This window comes from Ciconia boyciana, chromosome 7 (genome assembly GCF_034638445.1).
Source record: "Ciconia boyciana chromosome 7, ASM3463844v1, whole genome shotgun sequence".
Classification (NCBI taxonomy): Eukaryota; Metazoa; Chordata; class Aves; order Ciconiiformes; family Ciconiidae; genus Ciconia; species Ciconia boyciana.
Window position 1 is genome coordinate 32868543 of NC_132940.1, and position 19855 is coordinate 32888397.

Consider the following 19855-nt stretch of genomic DNA (forward strand, 5'->3'; position numbering starts at 1 on the left):
GAAGCAGTACTGGTTGTACAGTGCCCTATGTTGGAATTTGTAGAGGAGTGTTTTTCATGGAAGTGGAATAGGTGTTCCCCTGTCCCCACTTTGAGATTTCTTTCTAATACAGTGAGAGGGAAGGCAGCTACATGTGGTCTAGGGCAACTTTCGGCAGGTAGAGATAGCTTATTATATACATCAGAAACATATTGCAGAAATCTTATGCAGGTAGACTTTCAATATTTTGCAGTAAGGCTGATAGAATAACCACAAGTAGGTATTACCGTTACATTTGAGAAGGTCGCTCTTGGCTCTGCCTCAAGCTTGAACTTGGTGTGAACAAGACACTGTTGTATTATGCAGATGAAAAATGTCATATTGTTTAATTAGCAGCATCTCCTGAGCAGCAGCCATTGACATTTGGAAAATCTAAAGACTTTAACGTTAATTCACATAGAAAAAGGACCTGGACATCCTTTGCAGACTTTTACATGAAAGCTTATGCTTGGCATGCTGGGTTTTTTCCCCCCAAACAAAAGGGGGGGAAGAAGGTGAAGAAAGAAAAGGAGGAAAGAAAAGGATCTCAGGAAGCATAAGGGCCACATGTAGAATAACACAGAAAATCTCTATCACTTGATTGTGTGCCTTTACCTATTTCGTACAATGTTAGCTACACTGTTAAAAAAGAGGAATTATTAGGAACATGGAGAAAAATCCTCATATGAGAGATGATTGGGAGGAGGAGAGAGGAGGCAAGGGAAGAGGATTGTTTTGACAGACATGCAATTTTTCTTGTTTTGCAACATAAGAAATGGAGGCTATGCAGTTAAACTGAAAAGTAGTGCAAGCGTGGCTGAAGGAAGGAACAGATCTTTCATTTGCTTCGCATAGATTGTGGCAGAGGTTGCAATGTAATTTGAGACAAAGAACACAGAAGAGAGTATTTGTGTCAGATGGGTAAGGTGAGTCGAGTTCAACATTACAAAAGCTGGAGGGCTTATTGACAATTATTCATTCCAACCTTGAAGTGACTAAAATAGCCATAAGTGACATGTTCTTCTTGCTGTATCGAGCCCTCTCCCTACTGATTTCTTGCAAAAAGTCTTGCAAAACCACTTTTTTTAAAATCCTTCACATAAAGCATTATTTCTCAATTGCACAAGTATTCAGAGTTTGGGGGGTGCATTTTATGTTAATCAGACTTCTGTAGTAGGACTGTGCTTCAGCTACAAGACAACTGAAGAAACAAAGCGTGTGGAGTAGCTGAAGTAACTTGAAATGTGCTAGTTTGGGAGAATCTAGATCTTGCAGGTGGTTCCTGATTTCTTTTGGTTTGTTTTTTCGTTTTAACAAGGAAAGTCTGGTTTGTCTCATCCCTCTACTATGCCAGTTTAATAGGTGTCTTTAAAATGATCTAATTAACTACTGTTTAAAAGCAGGATGTGAAGATTAACATAAAATCTGGGCATTCCAAATGTTATTATTTTTCAGGATGCTTCCGTGTTTATCAGACCATGTCAGGATAAGCTTTGAAGGTGGAGGTATAGTTGGTTTTAAACCTGTTGTTCATAATAAAATCCTGATTGATCAGCTGATGGAGCAGTAGTGCTTATAGCCTTGTTCTAAAGGTTTTCTCAGAACTTCCCCCTGAAATAATTTCTAGCAATTACTTCAGTTCAAATGGTGAGCAAGTTGGAAGGTTTTTCAGTTACAACTTTTAACTTACCTACTGTTTTGAAAGGAGACTGCTACTAGAGTAGCAGGAATCTTGTCTCTTTATTATGCATTGAAGGTCTTCATGGACCCGCAAGGTAATTATTTTTGATAAATTGTGGCAGGCAGTGTTGGTCTCCAACTCAAATTTCAGAGCTATCTTTTGAGCAAAAGGAGTGAGGTTCAGCGAAGGTATTACAAAGTGAATGAACTGAAATCCATGCTGAGGGGGGTGGTTTTAATTACCTACTTATTAATAAACCAGCTTCTGTGGAACATTACCAATGTTCATTAGCATTTAACTTTATCTGTGCTTTGTTTTTAGAGTAAACATTATTCATACTGACTTAGCACTCTTCACTTTTTGTAGCAGTTATGCTTGAATGAGTGACTGTGTAACATAAATGCCCTTCAAAAGTGGGTGAAATAGAACTCTTACTGTTGACTTACTTTTCTTGTAAGTCACATTCTTTCAGTTTGTTCCCCCCCTTCCTTTTGTTATCAGTTTAGAATGGAAATCCTTCAGGTACTATTTGATGTTAGGAACTGTACAAACAAATGAAAGTGTTAAGACTTCCTTATCCAGTGTTTGTATCTGATGAATCTGGTACTTGCAGTACAGCAAGACTAAAGTGTTTTGTCCCCCCTTTTTTTTTTTAATTCTGTACCAAGATGCAAGAACCAAAGGAGAGACCTTGAAATTAATGGCCACTAAATTTGAAAGAAAGAGTAGAAAGTGAATTTGACTAGCTTACATGGTGTTCTGAAATTGTGGCATGCTGCATAAACATTATTTTATGACCATTAATAATTGTGGCAGTTATGCAGGCCTAACGATAATTAAATCTCATGTTTCTGACTGTAAGCTGTTCTCTGGGAGGCTCAGTAGGAAATTTTCCCCTGCCTTTACAAGTGAATGTTGTGCTAATGAGATCCTGAAAAATCTGCTCATGCTCATGAGTCTGGTGAAGCAATCATTTCTGTTCGTGATGTTTCACAATTTAAAATTCCTATTTCAGTTCATTTTATACAAATCAGGCCTGGGGTTTGTGCCACAGTGAAGTGCTCTGAGTGGTTTGAGGAGACACGAAACAGCAAAGTGCTATCCTGCTTCAGACGGGAGGTATGGAAGAAAGAGTAGGAGTGCATACATACTGTGAAGCAAGCCTCAGCCTCCCCCCTCTATAAGTGAAAAGACTTCCCAGTAATGTACAACGTATTTTCTTGCTTGGTTAGGTAGGTATTTCTTGAGCTCTTCTAGAGCAATTAAGAAGTCTGTTTTACATGGCATTTGGGCAGTTGTTTTTAGACATGTCTGAGGAGCTCAGGTGTTTACATGTAACATACCAAATTGTCCAAGTACCCCGTTGTAAATAACAAAACCAGTTAGTCAAATTCAAAAGATCTTGATAAATAGCTGTTTATTATAATACTGAAATTGTCGTTGGTCACCTGCATTGTTACTTATTATTGTGTGGGTAGACATTAAAATTCAAAAATTTTTGGAAGCTGGAAAATGACTAGCTCTTATTTAGCAGCTCCAGGAGGACAGTAATTCTTAGTCTTACTCTCTTTGTAAAGAGAATGTGGATTTTGTTTCAAAAATAGATGAGAACAGGGCAAAGTCTCACAAATTACCAAAGCAATTACAAAGAAAATACCACTCTCCCATGTATCTTTTCAGACTTGAAATGATTTTTCTGTAAGGAGTCTTTATTTCTTTGCTTGCTAAAATGCTCTGTTTTCTTGTAGGCTATTTCTTTTTCCTGGATCCATGGGTGTATTCACCTCTCCTGTTCTCTTTAATGGTCTTTTGTTCTCTGGTATTAATTAGCTTCTTTCCTTCTAAGTGAAAATTTTTTTTTTTAGTTTAACTTTGTCCTGAACCAGTATTCAATTCGGCTAGCTAATGCAGGTAACAGAGACAGCATATTGCCTGTTAATTTTGTTGCTTTGACAATTCAGACTTGCAGGATGGGCTGTTTGGATAATGGAGCAACCGTGGGACTCTTTGTTCTTGGACTTTACTGGGGACTAGCAAAATGTCACTGCTTCCTCTGGAACTGGTGAGAAGTTAGGGAGTATTGTTCATGGCGCACTCCCTCGTGACTACTTTGGCTCTTGCTGTAAATTTGAAAGGAGAAAGATAAAAATAAGTTAGGCTAAACTGGCTTGATAGAATGGACTGGGTAAGTTAAACCAGAGGCTACGACTCAGGCTGTCCTTCCTGTTTGTGAGTCATTCTCTTGTTTAATTGTGTGAAAAGGCCTCCTGTAGAATTAATTAAAAGAGAGGTCTTAGTAGTGCTGCAAAAAACCTTAGTTAAAATGGTGAATTTTAATTCTAGTCTTCCGTGTTTAACCAGTCTTTAAGGATGGAAGCCTGGACACTATAACTTCTTTGTAGGTGATTCATACAACAAGTGGAAAGCAAATGTTGTTCAGGAAAGTGAGAATTAGTTAAACTTTGGTTGCTTGGAATAGTCCAGACTATTTTAAATGTGACTGTTTTGTTGCCAGCTGTTACTGGATTCTACAGAAAAGGTGTGAGCCATCAGGGGTGTCTTCTGGACTTGCTAATGCTTGTGCGCATTGTTAGTCTCATGTATTTGTGTCCTGTACTAAATCATGTGACAGCTGTCTGAAAACATTGCTTCTGTCATACCTTTTTATGCTGTTTATCTACCGTGTTGTACTTTATACAGAGCCTTTTCCTGACTCGAAGATGGCTTACTTCATGATTCCCTCTGCTTTTTCTCTTCTGAATCATCTATTGCATTTGTCAAGTTTAAGGATGTATTTGTGTTAAGGATCTTCAGGGAGACAAATAATTTGTTTTGCATTGATAAACATGATTTAGTGCACAGAAAATGTGCTCAAAGTAAGGGTTGACGGTGTGTTTGGAAACCCTCTAAATCATCCATCTCTCTGCTTTTTCGTAGAAGTAAGAGGCTGCCTATCAATAACAGTAGGTGACCGGAGATATCAGGAATAACCTTGTTCTGACTTGTGTCAGAATGCATTGGGAAATGTAGCTTTTCAGTTTTCCCTTCAGTGATGCTGCTTAACATTTCAGTGGTGACTTGGGATGTAGAAATAAAAGGTCTGTCAGAGTGCAGGATATTTCTTACTTTTATTATTAAAATAATAAAGTGAAAGGCTGCGGACAAAGCTCTCCTAAACACTTTACCAGAAAGCAAAAAGGCATAGCCCAGTTGGTACTTTCCAGGCTTGTATTGCGATAAGTCACCTTTGATGGCCTGCTTGGATTTTGAGGGTAGCATTTCTCTTTCAGCCTCCTGTTTTGAGGGCTGCTGGTAGAGAAGGGCACACTTCTGGTTAAAGTAAGAGAGATCTGGTAGCGGAGACCTGACAGCTTCGTGGCTGCAAAGCAAAATAAATTTCACAGGTTATACTTGTACTAAATTGATCCCTTTTCTCTAATTATTACCAGAGTTAAGAAGACATCTTCTCACTGAGCACTGTAATTTTTGCAGAATACATTCGGGGGGGGGGAATGCTTGACAAAATTTTCATCTCTCCTTAATGTGTGATGTTCTGTCTCATTTCTGTAGCATTTGCAAAAAGGAAGGAATAAAAATAGGACTAATAAGATGACATAAACTGGCAAGTTGCTTTCAGGCTTTTTTTTTGGCATTTATTCCTGTACCAGGTGTATCAGAAATTAATCAGTTGCGTTATTCTACATTAAGTGTCAAAGTCTCTGCACTGTAGTTCATAGAAATGAAATATCTCCCCCCTGGTTTTATAAGTCTGAGGTTTTACATGGCTTCAGCAAGCAGAGAGATCTGTAGTTAGCTTTTCTGGTCACTCCTTTCTCAGTGGAACTTCTCAGTTAAATGTTTCTAACAAAATAGCACACCAGGACTGGGTGGGGATGTCTCTGGGTGTTTTTCTGAGGAGGAATTATATGATCGCAGCCATTTTTGTGGGTTTTCAGCTTCGCTAGACCAGTTTAGAATAGAACAACTTGAGCTCTGTCAAGCTGAAGCTTGGGCATGATGTAGATGTTTTCAGGACCTACCAGGAAGAAAGGCGTCTACAGAAATACTTGGTATCAGTAAGGTAAATTATACATCGGTATTTGAGGGTGTAATGGTGTGGCTATCGCGTTAGGCTTTGCAAGATGAGAATGGGGTGTGGTGTCGGTATTACTCACTAGGTATTAAAACGATCACAGGCTTATTTTCTTTTATGTAAAATCTGAAGGGGAAAAAAAACCATTCCACTGTGTCTTCCTGTGAGTAATATATGAATTCACCTGGTAAATAAAATGTTAGTTGTCCTTCCCCCCACCCCCTTCCCCAAGACAGGGGAAAAAGAAAGCCTTAGACCAGGTTCATTTGCCAGTTCATGTGACAGTAATTGGCAGCCTTCAGGAAGGGGAAGTGAGTGACGGCAATCCTTTCCTTCAAGCACATCTGATAAGTTCTGAAATTACATTAACGAATTAGTGTAGCTTTTGAGAAGTGGGAATAGAATCAGTCATGTTGATGTGACAAGCTGGTATGTAAGCTGTCATTACAGAATGAAAATTGACAGTAAGCCTGTGAAAATCCAGTGACTGCAGTATGCTAATAAATACATTTAAATACTTTGTTCCTGTTAGGTTTTGTATATTAAAGAAAATAACTCCCAGTGCAATTATGAGGGCTTCAGTAGTGCTATTACAGGTGGCTTTGGCTTACAGATTTTGAGAATTTTCTTTTTTGAATTGTTTGTCATTCAGCTTTATCTTACTGTCGTTGCTTTTATTCCCAAAACAGTGAGTGGCTAAATACAGGAATGTGTAAAGGGGTGTTGACTGCATGGGTAGTAAGATGGTTTCAATGCCCAGTTTTCCCTTCCTATGCCTTATCATGTATTTAGATACCTGCTGTTTAATCAGGGGCTTAAACAATTCAAGACAGAGGGAATTTAAATGATTGAGTCATGCAAATACTGCCTGTGCAAGGCTTACTTGTCACTTACCCTGGCTTGATCTGCAACAATAGAGGTGTGATTGGCAGCTAAGTGCATCCATTCTATTTTAAGACTCTAAAAGAAGGAAATTTAAAAAATAGAAGTAGCTTTCTGTGTAGTCCCTGTGTACAGTAACTGTAAAACATTTATTAGATTTACTCTCAAGGTACTGGAATAGGTAATATTGCAGTCAGGGCATGTGAAGGCTCAAACACTTAGTCTCATAGCAGCCTGTGATGGTGTGCCTGTTAAAAGCTCTTGGTGGGCTGTGACCACTACAAGGAGGGGATTGCTAATGGAAGTTAAAACACCCAGTTGAAGTACAAAGATGCTTGACTGCGCAGCTACTGTTGTTTTCTCTCTGAGTATCTTCCAGTCCTTAGTTTTCCATGAGTGACATCTAATCTTTTGTGAATAAGCTTCATTAAAACCAAGAGTAGACTTCTGCTAAAAAGGTAGACTAGTTCAGCATGCTGTGGAGAACTATATACTTCTTACTAATAGAACTCTGGCAATAGAGTCTGTGAGATGGTGTCCTTTATTTTACATCATTCTGGTTGCTGATCCTGCTATAATATAGTCATAATATGTTTTCAGAGATTAATACATCTTTTAAGACTTAGCATTATAAACTGAGAATGAGAACATTGTTTTTCATGGACTGCTCCACTTAGAACAAGTTTCATGCAAAGCAAGCAGTAAATAAGATAACTTTATTTGAAAAGACAAAATTACATGTCTGGAGTAGAACTGCTTTTACAAGGCTGGAGCAGCAAAATTCATCAAGTCAGCAGTGGATTTTTAACAGGTAACTTCCCAGAATTATTATATTTTGCCCTCTTGCTCAGATGACTTTCAAGTTTTGTAACTTTAAATAATTTAATTGCCAATACAAGTACTTTTAAGTAATTCAAAACCTCTTAAGAGGAAGTAAGATACTCTTTTTCTCCCATTTGAATTCAAGCTCCTGCAAAAAATATATATAGCTTTTATCCATTACTGATTGGAGGATCAATGGGATGTTGGAGGTTTGGATTTTTTCTCTTATACATGACTGTCTTGCATTGTTTGCTATATTTAAAAAAAAAATTTAAAAGCAGGGAAAAAAAAGCTTTCATTTTTGTGGTTAAGCTCTGAGATGTTTGTTATTGGTTAAGAGTAGGTGTTTAATGGAAACCGTGAGACTTGAGCCTTTTGTTTCCACTCACTAAAACCACAAGTACTGTTTTTAATGATCTTGTAAAGCTGTGAAGAAAGATGCTATTTTTATAAATCTCGAAGGTAAGTGAGACTAACACCAAAGCAGCAAAATATTTAAGTGTGGGTTTTTTGGGGTGTTGTTTTTTGGTTTGGGTTTTTTTTTTTCCTTATAATTGAAGGTTACATGAAAAGTCTCATTCAAAAGGAGTACCTTGCCCCAGGCTATTTCAGGCCTCTGGAACTGCTCTTTTTAGGAGTGCTACAAATTGAATCACCGAGTGCCAGTAGCATTTAAAGCAAATGAGGCTCAATTATGTTCTGAGTCAGAAGTACCTGAATTAACCTGCTTTTCAGCAACAGTTGTGTGACCTCTCCTACTGATATTTAAAGACTTTAAGCCCTGTGTCAGTGGTAATTTAACACTACTTAAAAGTGATGAGCAGGTTTGTCTGTCCTGAATAGTATTTGGATTTTTACAACAAAACTATGCTCAGAGGTGTAGAGAAAATTTTGAATAGTATGTTGACTAGCTAATTTTTTTTAATGCAACTGTTACAACAGAGCTGAAACTCTCCAGGCTCAGTGCCATTTCTGCAATGAGCTGCATCTTAACCTTGGATGACTCCAGAGCTTTAGTGTAGACTAGGTTACGTTATTAAAACAAGATTGCAGTCTGTGTCATGGAAACAAGCAGAATAGTCATCTGTGAAACTTACATTTTTCATCTTAATATTCCTGCTATTATTACCAGTGAAGCTACTACAGGGCTAGCCAAAGGAGGATATCTGTCTTAGTTTGGTCCCTGTAAGCTATTTTTGTATTAGCTATTGTAGCATTTACATGATTGCTTCTTTGTTTGCAACTCTGGTTCTAGGAGCAGTAGGAAAACTTGGGAGTTATGGACTGCTACAGCATTCTTTCATCTTCTTTAGCTAGCACTTTGCTCAGTGCTATAACCATGATGAGCCGAAAAGATGGTTTTGACTGTATTTGTGACTTGCACTGTCAAGAAACATTGGTTAAATCTAGCTGTGAAGCATTATTTTTGAAACATAGAAAATTTTTAGGTGGATTTAGTATAAAGGAACAATTCCACAGGTTGTTATTGCTTCAGTTCCTTATTCCATTTCACCTACTCTCATCATACCAAACTGTTAGCCTAGTCATCCTCATTGCTAGGATTGCTTAATAGCATTTAAATCTAGTTAAAATTTAGCCAATTCTTTACAGATGGCTTCCATTAATGAAGACATAGTTAAAAATCTGTGTTGCCCTGGTTGTGCCAAAATAAGCTGCTCATGAAACTACACCTAAAAACTTGACAAATATGTGTTGATGCTAAAAGAGGCTGTCTTGAAGTTTCCCTCTTCTGTGCTTCCCCCACTCTTTCCCTTATGTTTCTAGGACTGCTTGACTATTTAACAGATCTGGAACAGCTTTTGGAGCCTGTTAGAAGCTAATGTGGGAAGGATAGGGATTTGGTTTTGACAGGCTTAGGTCCCTCATGCGGATGACACATGTCAGATCTAGAGCTGGCACGAGAGTACTTTCTGAGAAGCAGTTCTGACTTGCCCCACTGTAAGCCTTGCATGAAACTGCACTGAAAAGGCCAAATAGGTAAAGTTTCATTATCGGTCTTCATTGGTGGTAGAATGAAAACGTAAGTCTGAATGTTTAGTCCTCGCAAGGATAAGATGGTTAACCCATGTTACCTTGTGGTAAGCAATGCAGGTGGTTATCTTCTGTCTTAGTAGAGATGAGATTCTGTTGCTGCAGCATTAAATCTCATCTGGAGTGTCATGCTTGTAGGTAGTGGCTATGATTTGGTCTTTGTTTACAGCTTGGGTCTTTTCACTAGTCTTTTAACAATTCTCTTTTTAGTTCTAGACAGGATGAGTGCAGCTAGACTTAAGCTGTGATCTGGGAGAGAAATGGGGAAAACCTAGATTATCTTCTGTTAGCAGCTCCTCAGTCTGCCTGCCTCCACTTATTGGAAGTGGTTGTTATGACTGCAGTGTTGTGGTAAGCAGAATAGTGTTTTGACAGCTGTTTTCAAATGTGCATCTTTTCTCTGAAGCTGATGGTGCCATAGAGTTTCTTACTAATATAGAAATGATATCACATGGTTGACTGAACAGGTGCCTGAAGTAGAGGAGCTGAATTTTTGGAGCTGATGTAGTTTAATAATTCTGTCTCAAAATCTTTGAGAGGAGGGTGTAACAGGGTATATAATTATAATAAGGCTCGGGGTGAAAAAACTTCTTTGTCATTGTGAACTCCTGCTGTGGTGAAATGTATGTGCCAGCAAACTAGGTGCTCCTCTGCCTTTTGAAATAACATCACAGTAGTCTAGAGATTTTGTATGCAACATATAAGACATCCTTTCTTGTGATTACAGTATGTTTAAAATGAACTCATGAATTAAAAAACAAGCAGACCAACAACTACATCCGTAGTTTTGTTTAAAAATTCATTAGCTGTTTTCATGGCTCTTGGATGACTTTGTGCTTTTATTAAAAGAGCTTTTTGGTGTTTTAAGTGCTGTCTTCCAAAATAACTGCTTTGAAGGTAAATAGAATAACTGAAGCTTTATTAGAGACTACTGTTATGTAAACAGTTATTAACATGAAGCTGTTTGACATCTATTTTTAAAATGGGGGCAGCATCAAGTGACAAGAAAAACCACCTCCAAATCAAAGGGGGACACACACCACTAAAGAGGAATTTCTGAGATGAAGTTTTCAAATGGACACTTAAAATATTTGTTTTCTGAATACTTGTGAAGTTCTATGTAAAATGGGATTTTACATTTACATTTTACTTTCAGTGACTCATTGAAATAGAAGCCGCCTCTTTCCTGTGCTTGACAGTAGCAGGTGTATTCACTTAATACTGTTCTTACAGTGTATTTTAGCATTTCCTTACTATTGCACCTGGAATTTTGGACACATGAGGTTTAGGGGTTTTTAAAAATCTACTAGGTAGTTTGAAAACAAATAAAAACATTTTTGGGAGAGTGAACAGTGTAATGCTAACTCTTGAACATAAGGGGAATGAGCTGGCAAGGAACTTCAGACTATTACTCGATTCTAGTCTTGTAAGTCTATGAAAGAAATGTTTTCAGTAATATTTTCACAGTATACTACAAAAAAGCATGTGTGCACACACAAAGCACCCAAAAAGATCCAGCTTTGGCAATTTCTGGAATTTTTTTTTGTCTTTTCAGAGAGAGTGTTTCTTTTACAGAAGTTTGCTGGGCAGGGAGGTGGAATTATTAAAGGTTGTATTGTAGGTTGGAGGCTGATTAGCTTTTTCGGACAGTTTTTGACCAGTGTCTCCAGCCAGGCTTTAATTCTCCCCTTCTCTGTCTCATTGTTTCACATCGCAATGATAGTATTACTGTAGCTGTAGTGTCACTGACATCGAAGCAGAATTACAGCTGCTGAATCAGGCTGGGAGAGAAGCTCTTACTGGAGAGTGGGTGGCAAGCAACACTTTCTAATTTTTTGTTAGGCTGGGGGTTTTTTTTATGCTTTCACTTTCATTGAATTATGCTGGGTCTTAACTAAATGATTCATGTCTACTTATCTCAGTCTAAGAAATGATAAAGGCATTGCAGTGGCAACAAGATCTTCCCCCTTCCTTTCCTAAATTTACTTTTCATCTACTGAACACCTGTAGTAGTAGTCAGGTAACAGTAGATTATTCCTGCATGAAAAAGAATGATACTGGCCTTAGTAATTTTGATCTTTAATATGGTTTCTCATTAGCAGATAAAAGTCTTATTACTGCTATGATACTTTTGATACTTCAGATCACTAAAAGGTGTATAGAAAAAAAAAGTTTTGCTTCAGTAGGTTAGGACTCAGATGCCTGTTCTTTCACCTGTGCCTGTGCAGCTGAAGTGTTTGCAGTCTCCAGAATGCTACCTGGTTCCCATTGCTTTCTCTTCTTAAAGTTTACTACTTAGATTTTTATTTTAGATGAGCTGTTTGTGTGGCTGATTTGTTGCCCTGTTTCAGTTAAAATGAGGTATTGGTTGTGTAATTGCTGTCCACCCACATTTCTGCCTACCTGTGTTTATTAATAAAGATCTACATTTAAAACTGCTAGCTTAAACCAGGGAAGAACTATGCAAACAGTTCGGCTGGAATACCTTAGAAAGGAATGAGTAAGGAAGAGCAGTGACTTCTCTAGCTGACACCAAGAGGTAATGTGTGTCTGTACCCTTGAATCTGCAGACTTTAACATGCTTGTCCTGTTTATCTTTACTATGGCTTCTTTCATGGGTGATCTTATGGCAAGCACTAGCAAATCTGGAAGTTGTGTTTTGTTTGTTTGTTTTTTAAACCAACCAAACAAAACTTTTTTGCAATATAGGCTCTTGTATAAACTCTGAAAAACTGTGATAGGAGAGATTGGTCCTCCTGGACACACAAACTTTAACCTGTTTTTTTTCTGGTCTTCTAGTATGGATAAGGAATTGTCCTCTCTAACTTCGCCAATCACTTGGAAAAGGCCTCAGACCTCAGTAATGTCAGAATATAATTATTCAGGGGCACATTAATTGCTTGATAATTAGCTCTAGTTTTCAAATTTGTAGTTGTTGCAATTCTTTTGGTTATTTGGGTGTTCAGAAAGCAACCATTCAAACATGTATCTGCTTGTCCTGGTTTCAGCTGAGATAGAGTTAACTTTCTTTATAGTGGCTGGTATGGGGCTATGTTTTGGATTTGTGCTGAAAACAGTGTTGATAATACAGAGATGTTTTAGTTGTTGCTGCACTAGTCAAGGACTTTTCAGCTTCCCGTGCTCTGCCAGGTGCACAAGAAGGTGGGAGGGGACACAGCCAGGAAGGTTGATCCAAACTGACCAAAGGGCTATTCCATACCACATGACGTCATGCTCAGTATATAAAGCTGGGGAAGAAGAAGGAAGGGGGGGACATTTGGAGTGATGGCATTTGTCTTCCCAAGTAACCGTTACGCGTGATGGAGCCCTGCTTTCCTGGAGATGGCTGAATACCTGCCTGCCCATGGGAAGTGGTGAATGAATTCCTTGCTTTGCTTGCGTGCGCGGCTTTTGCTTTCCCTATTAAACTGTCTTTATCTCAAGCCACGAGTTTTCTTACTTTTGCTCTTCCAATTCTCTTCCCCATCCCACCGGGGGGGCGTGAGCGAGTGGCTGCGTGGTGCTTAGTTCCTGGCTGGGGCTAAACCATGACACTGCTTCTGGGAAAAGCAAATTATTTGCTTGCCTCTTCAGGAGCAGGATTGATAGCTCTTGAGTATTTGACCAGTTGAACCAAAGTCTCTCTTCTGAAAACTGTTGTGGATATTTAAGTGCCTTCTGCCTTTCTTCTGTTAATCTATTTGGTTCTGCCTTGATTTTTAATCCTGTTTTAATCGTGTTACTGTTATAGTCATTTTCATTGACAAATGTAAGAACTCTTAATTTGAAATGAAAGGAACCTGTTCTAGGCTTGTCTGCTATTAACTCCCTAGACTTAATCATCTATGGACTTGGGAATCTTTATGATTGGTAGAATAGATCATGAAACCATTTAGTATTAATAGTTAGTCACTTCCCCTTTCTTTTAAATAAGCTGTAAGGGATGTATAATATCAACCAGAAATTACGAAGGTAATCACGTATATCTTTGCTGAAAATTTACTGTTCGAGCCATGTGCAGATTTTATGTCTTGAGGGTTTTAACCTTCCTCTACACACATGTAGTCTTTTAATGTTCATGGCCCTAATGGTGCAAGGCTAGTGATTGAATGTTTAGTGAGCAGAAGAGGGCAAGAAAATGACGTATTAGCTTTCATTCTTTTTTTTTTTTCCTGTGAAACACTGGGTAAGTAACTTTATTCAATAGTTTTCTGTTCTGTAGTAAAACATTAGCTCTTGCCTCACAGGATGTTGTGAAGCTTAAATCATTGTAAATTGCTTTTAGATTCTCTGTTGGGGAGGTACTGTGGTAGAGTTGTGATGTTGGGGTTTTTTTTTTTGTTTCCCTCGTGTTGTTACAAGCCAGGACGTTTCAAATGAGGGACAACATCTTGTCCTTAAGTGGCCCCATTTTCCTAAGGTACTTTACAGACTACCGAATAAGACTTTTTTGCATGAAAGTAGATGAACTTCTTCCTTTGTTTTCACAGTCAAAATAAAAATTACTGAGGATAAAAGAAAGCAAATCTTGAATGGTATTTTACTGAGCTTCAGTGAGTTTGGGACAGAATTTTTATGGTGTTCATGATTTTCTCTTTTTTTCTTTCTCTTTTTTTCTTTTTTTCCTTTTAAAGAGACTTATTATATGGCCACTGAAGTCTGTTGGTGTTTATGTAACTTTGAAAGAAGGGTGGGAACATGTGTTACACACAAACTTCCAGGATTTGCTGCTGGGTGGGAATTTCTTTTGTTACAGAGCTCTCTTCTGGGTGAGTGTTCAGTGGTGTTGGGGAGTGTGCATGCGAGCAGGCATGCGTGCAGCGCAGAGGAGGAATGAGGAACTGAAGCACTTGCCGTCAGTTGACGGTGTACAGCGAAGTTTCAGAGAGCAAACAGGAGGGGAAAAAAATTTCAATCTATCAGAAATACTACTCTGGGCTTATTGTATTAGTGTTCATGGAGCTCCCCGGGTGGAGGTAAGAAGCTTTTTCTTCTACCTACTCTGATCAGGCATGGGCTTTCTCTCTCTTTTTCATTTTTTTTCAGAGGTTTTTCTGTAGAACTGGATATGGAAGACACAGCTAGCATGATTTTCTGTGAACCGTGAAGTTGGCAGTATGGGGTGTTTGTGTGTGTGGCTTCAGCATGCCTTTTGAGAACAAAGTGTTGAGTCTCTGTAAACAACCCATTACTTCTGGCTGGTCAGGGTTACCCATGAGTTATCAGGTCAGTTTTTCCCTAAAATGAAATTCAGGACTTTTTAAAGTATTAGGTCCTGCACTTCTCCACAGGAAAGAGAGGAAAGATACTTTAGTGTTCTCAGAAATGCTGTTACATAGAGCGCACTGGAATGGAAAATTTATGTACTTAAATAGGTTCTGTGAAGCACTGGTGATAATTAGTCGTGTCTGGCTGGCTCTAGGCAAGCATGGAGAGGTCCAGTTGTTGGGTAGGGTTGCACTGTGGGTATCTGGTAATCCTGATTAGTTAGGAATTGTTCTGTTATTTTCTGTTCATTTCATTTAGGTTGTTGGTTTGTTTTTAATCTCATGTGTCAGAGATTTTGAAGTAGTTAGTGTATCACAGAACCAGTCCTACAGGAGAGAGAATTGTGTCTTTGGCTAGGTTACTTTTTCTCAGCAATTTTTGTTACTACCAAGGACTAAGAGTCTTTAAAAGAATTAATAAAATGGTATTTTCTTTATTAGACTAAATTATAGATAGCCAAGAGCTGTATTTGTGTGAGCAGATCAGTTGGCAAGCCTGAGTTTGTTTTGGCAGCGAGGACCTGCTTTAGCGTTAAGTTTTGCACTAAATAGGCTTACTTATGTTCACTGTTAACTGTTACAGGAGATTGTGCTCGTTTTATTTCTGAGTAAGACTCAGCAAAAATGAAGTGGCTTCAGGACTAAAATAAAAGCAGACAATAAAAATTACTATTATTCAGAATTTTGATCTTCAAATGTCAAGATGATGACGATGATATTGCTTGGGTAAGAAAAGCTTAGTGAAATGCCATAGAGAGATACGTAAAAACATGGGAGCAGGTAATGCTCTTAAGAGCTGTATATACTGAAATGGCAGAAACTGAGCAGAGGGTGCCCTGTAGGTGTGCTGAGTCATCTGCCTTAAACTGTAACATGACTTACTGTGGACTGCTGCTGGGAAAGATCAGTACTAACTTGTGCATGACGAAGTGGCATGTGATACATCTGTGCTAGTACATGTTAGGTCCAAATAACATGTTTGAAGGAAGTCGGTATATGCTTGGTACCTGTACCAAAGGATTTGGCGAGTGTGATTAATTTAAATAAATTAAAATGAATTTAATTTGGTAGTGTTAGGTTTACGGTTGGACTTGATGATCTTAAAGGTCTTTTCCAACCTATACAATTCTGTGATTCTGTAAAGGGAGTTAAATTTTAACTGAAAACAGAAGAGTCTTCCTGTATGTCGTCATGTGCGAAACTTGATGCCAGTGGATATTGGTACAAAATGTTCTGCATTTTAAAAACATTTTATTCTCGAAGATTGAATCTGCAAAGCTTTCTAGCTATGTGTGGAAGGCTCTGGCCATCACAGACATAACACAGCTTGGACAGGAGACTGCATTACCCCTCTGCATTGTAGTATGGCAGAGTAAGTAATGTAATAAAGCGTTGAGCAGTTGTCCTGGTGGTTTATAGAATGATCCTGTCTTTCTCTGAAGCACTGGCAAGGTCCCAGAGGAGACAGGTCACTGATCTGATTACAGCGTGACATTTTCAGTCTGGGCTGAAGGATGGAATTTCAAGGATTTTTTGAGAGTGGGGGGAGAGCCCAGAAGAGAGAAGTTTTTTCAGGTGGTTCTAGCTGTGGATAGAAACAGCTTATGCAGGGCTAAGCAGGAGGAGGAGACTTGCATACAGGTTTTTTGTATCTTCAAACTCAGAAAAAAATGGAATAAATCTGTCTCTGATCCCAATGTAGTATTCAAGGTCTATGTCTTGGGGCATCTTCATTCTTAATTACAGCTTCTTGTCTTCCAGTTTATGTACTGTGGATGTGTCTTTTTTAGTTTTTTGTTTTCTTGGGTTTTGGCATATCTTCATTTTCCTCAATCATGCACAAAGAAGTGTGTGTGTATATATAGTTAAAGTGTTGGAAGCTAACAGGTATGAAATACTTAGCGAATTGAGAGAGTGGGTTAAAATGTCATAATATTATGGGGAGAGGGATTTTATTTAAATAGGTATGTCTTTTATAAATGTTTGCATTCTTTGCATTTTGCTCACCTCTGGCATAATGCTGGATAGAAACATTAAAAAAAAAAAAGAAGTTGTACCATGAAAGTGTGAATATGCTTTTCCTACCTTATCTCTACAAGGAAATGTTATCTTTCTCTAGTAATGATGGTTCCAGTAGCTGTCTGTGATAATGAAACTCTTGTTTCCATCATTTTATTGCCGTTTGTAACCTCTCCTGTTTAAAGTAGCTCTTTGAAATTAGAGAATATTTTGTTTCCAGTTATTTCCAAGGTCACAGCAAGCCACAAACCTTGCAAAAAGGCACACATCTTTCCCCATCTGTATGCTTTGTGCCTGGGAGAGATTTATGTTGTATCTTAGCACTTGATTCTGCTTCCTTGTCTGAAGGTTGAAGATCTAGCAGGAAAACTGGACCATGTACATGGCGAGCTGTGGCAGCAGCAGCAGTACTTGGTTTGGTGCCAGCCTCTATGCATACAGCTCATGAACTATCAGTCCCTGTGATGCCATTCCTATCTTACGTGGGACTGGAGGAATTCCACAGTCCTGTGCTGATCTGCTTGTGAGATTTATTAGCAGAGCAGGGTTGTTGCTCAAACAGCTATTCTTTTCTCCTGTGGGGAAAAGGTTGGCTGGGTGAAGCCAGTTAGCCATCTGTTCCAGCAGTTAGACCGTGGTGAAATAGATGATTTCCTGAGGTTTCTCCCAGCCGTATTTTCTATTGTCAGCGTTATCCGTGGCCTTCCTCTGGCATTTAGGCACCAGTATGTGTCCACAGGAACTGCAGTGTCTGGTGAAATGAGGGGTAGGAGAGAAGCCCATCACGGGTGAGGGGGAACTGTCACCCACTGGTGAAACGTGCCTCTCTAGTGATTGCATATCCACAGTCAGGGCTGTGGGTTTTCCATTCACATGTGATGTGCCTTTCTATTCTGGCAGTTTGGTGCCAGGCTTGGGCTCATTAGGACCCTTCTGAGAGTTGCGCTTGTGTGTAAGCTTTGCTTCCGTTGTTCTCTGGAGACCTGCCTTGATAAGGGATCAGGGATGCCACTAATTACTCCCTCCCTCCCCAGACTTCTTTCAACTGTTGAGATTGTAAATAAATATGACCTACTTCATTATGCCAGTTGTCTGGAGTGGCCAGAGGTACAGGTAGGAACAACATGTCTCTGGTATTTTTTGGTTGCTGTTTGTTTGTTGTTGTTTTTGTTTTTTTTTAAATTAGTTAACTAGTGTTAAAGTTGTGTTCAGCTCCTTTTTTCCAGTTCAGAGCCTGGGATGGTGGAGTCTCCATGTCCACATCCACTTTCTAGTGTTGATGGTATAGCTTCGTGTTAGCTTCTGGGTTTAGATTTCCTCAGTTAGTACGGAACTGCTCTTTTCCTTAATGCTTGGTTAATAATCAGTGTTTCAAATAGACTGTTCAAATTGTTTCTGAATTGCAGATGAGTTTGGGAAATTGTTGGTAGATATTTTAATACCAGTGTGGTAGAAAGGAAGCAATATGATTCAGCTCTTAAATTTTGAACCTCAGATGGTATTTCATAGCACAGCAATACCTACACTAGATTTATCAAGCTGTGTACTACTCTTTGCAGAAGGATTTTTGTGGAGTTTCAAGGTAACTTCTATTACAGATTTGGTTTACAAAGAATGAGTCTAGCTGGAATACTCGATACCAAGATTTACTTAAAAATATATAAAGGGGGCAGGGAGGGGGAGGAAGGCTTGGAAATAAATTTCTGGGTGTTTTAGGCAGTTAGCTCAGTCAAGTTACTTACAAGTATAAATGTTTTCATTTGGATTATGATGATAGAGTAGTAATGGGAATGATTTGGCTGTCTGCTGACAAGATGAAAAAAATTATTGATTTGCTATTAAAGAGGTAATTTGGAGGGGGACACAACACCCTGAACAACCTTGGCAGATCTTCTAGTTGTGCAATGGTGGTGTTAACCACATGCAGTGCCTCTTCCTCAGTACCAGCCTGTCTGGTAGTATTGATTTCTTATTGATTTCTTGTCAGCTGGTAAACAGTGGCTGTGTGGCATTGTACGTTGTCTTTTGAAGATAGGAGTACATTTTTTTTATTAGCTTTAGAACTAAGTTTTAATGGTTTGTTGATTAAACATGGCTAAAAGCTTAACTAGTAACTCTTCATTATTTGCCTCGGCAAAACAATGTTAACCGTGAACAACATTGCACTAAATTCTGGAACAAAAACTTGAGGCTTTTCAGAGTGTCTGTTTTAGCATTAGATTTTTGTTGCTGTTTTAAAATGCTTTGATTCTGAATGGCACAAGTCCTAACTTGAAGTTTCTCTCTTTGCCTTTACTTAGAATTGAGATTTTAATTTTGAGGGTTTTTTAAGCTAAGATTTGATAAAAGGTTGCCGTTTTGCTGACCTAAGAACTTTATATCTGAACAGATACTAGCAAGCAAGTGCACACTCCTTGGTTATGAAAGCTAAGCCAATGATGTGTGGGAAAGTGAAACTAAACACATTTGGGTGGTTGGGGTGGGGTTTTTTTGTTGTTTTGCTGCTTGATTTAGAAAAATCATTTGGTAGTAAATCTATGTGAGCTGCACTGTTTTTTGCCAACTTCATTGGTGATAGAAAGTAAGCCAGACATCAGAAATATTTTTATTACCAATTTTCCTTTTGATAATTCTTTTCATATCACTTCATCTGTCTACTCTTATATTTCTCCTCACATGCAGAGTTCTGCTTTTATTTAATTCTTTTGTCCCACAGACATGTCTTATCTTTCATTCCCTTATAATTAGTAATATTTGATCCTCTTAGCATTTTGATTCAGAAGTGCCAAGTAATAAAGACCTCCCAGGTTCTTCTCTGTTGTAATGTTTCAGTGTAATCTCTCAATGCATTAAAAATTTTACTTTCTCTGTCAGTATAATCTCTAGGTAGGCAATTAATGATATAAATCAGGGTTAGAAAAGGGTCCTTGAGAAACAGTTGTCACTCTTCCAGTCCAAAGTGACTTCTAGAAATTTTCTTCCTGCTTTTGAGGGGTGGAGCTGCTTGATAGGCAGACTGAG

General features: G+C 38.5%; 1 protein-coding gene across 11 annotated transcripts in view; it reads left to right on the forward strand.

Moving 5' to 3' along the window:
* Positions 1-19855, forward strand: part of RC3H1 (ring finger and CCCH-type domains 1) — a 68264-nt gene that overhangs the window by 3706 nt on the left and 44703 nt on the right. Inside the window, exon 1 of one of the 11 annotated variants that reach the window (XM_072869047.1) lies at positions 14417-14524. The exons of the other annotated variants lie outside the window; for them this stretch is intronic. The gene's annotated coding sequence lies outside the window, so the exon portion shown is untranslated. Of the gene's footprint in view, positions 1-14416; positions 14525-19855 lie in introns of those variants that run through there. 11 annotated transcript variants of the gene reach the window in all.